General features: G+C 41.6%; 1 pseudogene; it reads right to left on the reverse strand.

Moving 5' to 3' along the window:
* Positions 1-2,558: 2,558 nt before the first annotated feature.
* LOC122747749 lies at positions 2,559-2,971 on the reverse strand (annotated as a pseudogene).
* Between the last annotated feature and the right edge of the window lie 508 nt (positions 2,972-3,479).

The raw sequence follows: 3,479 nt of genomic DNA on the forward strand, positions 1-3,479 counted from the left end.
TTTCCAAGCTGCTGATCCTTTTTTCATAGTTTTATTGTTTTGTTTTCATTTCTCTCCCCATTTTTTCTTCTACCTCTCTCAATTGATTTTTGAAATCTTTTTGAGCTCTTCCAGGAAGGTTTTTTATTCTTGAGACCAATTCACCTTCCCTCGGGAGGCTTCACAGTAGGGAATTTGAGGGTATTGTCCTCATCTGAGTTTGCGTTGCCTTCTTCCCTATTGATTCAGAAGCTCTCAATGGAGAGGGCTCTTTTTTGCTTCTTACTCATTATTGCAGCTTATTTATTTTTTAAGTTGAGGTCTGCTCTGGGGGCACCAGTGTCCCTGTTTTGGGCTTCTTGTGCAGGGGGATAGGTGCTGTGTGACTGACTTTTTACTCTGAGACCTTTATGGTGTGTGGACATTCCCCACCCTGCACTTCCTGTCTGACTGCACTTGGCCAGATCTAGGCATCTGATCCCGCCTGACCCGTTCGTGGCCCTCCTGGCCAGTGCAGGTAGGTTTTTCCACTGTCCTTCTTGGCCACCAGATTTTTGAACCAGGTTCCAGGGGCCTCAGTTGTTTGGCTGTGGCCCGCAATTCCTGCTCACTTGCCCTGATCTCCTCGGCGCTGGGTTGCTGCCCTGCGCTGGGCCTCCCTTTTGCCCTAGTCAGACCGACCCTTTCCTGAAGTCTTCTAAATTATCTCTGGTTGGAGGACTGTGTCTCTCTGTCTCTTTGCAGGTTCCGTAGTTCCAAAATCCATCCAGAGGCTTGATTTAATGTTCTTTTTGAGGGAACAGAAGGAGAGCTCAGGCTCCGCCGCTTGGAGAATTTTAAATAAAGACCCAGGTTATGCTGACCAGACTCTCAGATTCAAATACTGATGCAAGGAGTTTTCTCACAATTACATATCAAGCAATCTATATATCTTATTTAAAAACTGGCTCCATTCTAGTCAGTTACTGTTTCCATGTTCTGTTAGTAGAAGGCCTCCACCAGTCAAGGATGACTATGGATCAGTGCCTTGAAGAGCCACAGGCCACACTGTGTCTGTGCAGTCCGATACTGCAGCTCCTGAGTGACTTATAACTGGTAACTGCCGCATCTCGTGTTGTATCTACCCCATGAGGAGTAACTGGCCTGGGCATATCAATATGGAAAACAGGCTGTTACCCATGCAGCAGGTTTTCCCTCTCTGCGACATTGGTGGATCCAAAGGAGAGGCAGAGCCAATACAGTCTGTCACCAGTGCCACTGCAGGAGATGCCAGAGGGATGTGATGTCCAATATCCAACTGCCTAAGGGACTCTGGCTCCTCATTTTTCTCGGAGTTAACTCCCGAAGCCTTTCCCATATATGGGTATAGCTGCAAGGCAGCAAAGGTTTAAAATCATGGTTTCCTTCCCCTAGGCGGGTTGCCTACCCAGGTTAATGAGCCCCACATGCCCAAAGCGAATGGTTTTAAGGTGCCAGTGACTCACCTTCCCCCCTTCTCCTGTTAGTGGAAACAGTTCCAAAATGAGAAGGCCAGGAGTTGGGCTTTAGTTGTCAGAGGCTATTTGAGATGCACACTTTAGAGCATTTTATAGAGAGTGGGAGCTTATCCCCACTCCCACCCCGGCATGACAAACCTTTGGAACCCATGTTCCATTGATTAAATAGATACTTGGGGGGAGTGGGACACCTCTTTTTCTGATTTCAAGGAATTGGACTCTTTGCTTTACCCTTCCCAATTTGAAAAGTTCCTAATCTTTCTATTTAGCTAGAAATTAGATTACCTAATTTGTGTCCTGGTTTGTATAGTGTTAATTATTTTCTTTTAAGGCATAAAATGTCCTGCATTCAGGGTTCAGTGCCAAGCTGAAGAGGCTTGGTCTCCATTTGTGATGTAATTGGGATGCTACATGGACAGTAAAACCCATTCTTTTCATTTTCTTTTATGACTTTTTTTTGCAGGGCAATGAGGGTTAAGTGACTTGCCCAGGGTCACACAGCTAGTAAGTGTCTAGTGTCTGAGGTCAGATTTGAACTCAGGTCCTTATGAATTCAGGGCCAGTGCTTTATCCACTGCACCACCTAGCTGCCCCCCTTTTCATTTTCTTTTGATAGTAAGCTGGTATACTCACTAGTCATTACCCTCCACTGGCCGGATGGGTAACTGCCATCACTATGGCAAAATACTTAAGATCAAAGTAAGCCTTAATGCAGCTCTCTTCAAGCATATCCAGGAAATGCTTATGACTTTGCAACCAAAGAACCCTGCCTACTTTCATATATTCTGTTAACATGGTAAAAGCTAGTGAAACTATTTTAGGTTAAATTTTTAAAATTTATATACTAATTTAAATAGGGATTGCTTAGGTCAGCTTTGGATTTGGCAATTATGTTACCAAAAAAATTTAGCAAGAGAAGAGAGAGATGCCATTCTCTTCCTCTGATAAGTAAAGCATTTTAAAGTTATGGAGCTGAAGGGCTCCTTGTCTCCAAAACGGCAATTTCTTTTTATTTTAAGGGTGTGGCCTATGTTTAAACTAGTATGGGTCTCAATGCTAAAAAGAGGATATATCAACATGAGATTAATTCATTAGCAACATACTTCTCTTAAAGGAAACCAAGTTTGTATTCCACATCATGTGTGGTTCTTCCATTATTTCACTTTGCAATGGATCATTAAGAATATCTTCAAATCCAATACTCTCATCATTACCCCTCAAAGTACCAAAAGAGAGGTTTGAGTTCTGAAGAAATGGAAGATGCTGGACTTGGAGAGGATATCATTATTGGTTATTTCTCAGAATGGAACATTTATCTTATCTTAATTGAGCTAGAAAGTTGTGGTTTTTTTCTGATAATTCAAGAAGATGACTTGGAAAAAGTTCATTTTGACACAAGAAAAACCTCTCAAAAGAATATCAATGTTTCCACTAGCTAAAAGTTCAGAAACAGTAATAATGTCCTTTATCTGAGATCCAATTCCTCTAGTATTCATCTTTGATCTGCCTGCCCACCACCACTGCAATAAGCTTCATTCCCATCCACTTTGCTGTCCATTTCCATTTTCACTGTGCATCCATATTCCCCCATGCCACACCAGGTATCTTCCAGGAGTCTACTGCAATTTCTAAAAAAAGAAAGAAGAAAACCAAATATGTATCAAGAATGAAAAGGGTGAATTCACCACCAATGAAGAGGAAATTAAAGCAATAATTATGTGCTATTTTCTCTGACTATATGCCACTAAATCTGAAATGGATGAATATTTTAAAAAATATGAATTGCTCATATTAACAGAAGAAGTATGTTTCAAGAGATTGTTTAGCTTCTCCTTTTTACTTTCCTGTAAGAAATGAAGAGAATAAATATTTATGTAGTACCAACTTTCTTCCAGGCACTTCTCTAAGCACTGTATATATATATTGGTAATGAGGTTTAAGTGACTTGCCCAGGGTCACACAGCTAGTAAGTGTCAAGTGTCTGAGGCTGGATACAAATGCAGA

Source organism: Dromiciops gliroides, chromosome 3 (assembly GCF_019393635.1).
Source record: "Dromiciops gliroides isolate mDroGli1 chromosome 3, mDroGli1.pri, whole genome shotgun sequence".
NCBI lineage: Eukaryota > Metazoa > Chordata > Mammalia > Microbiotheria > Microbiotheriidae > Dromiciops > Dromiciops gliroides.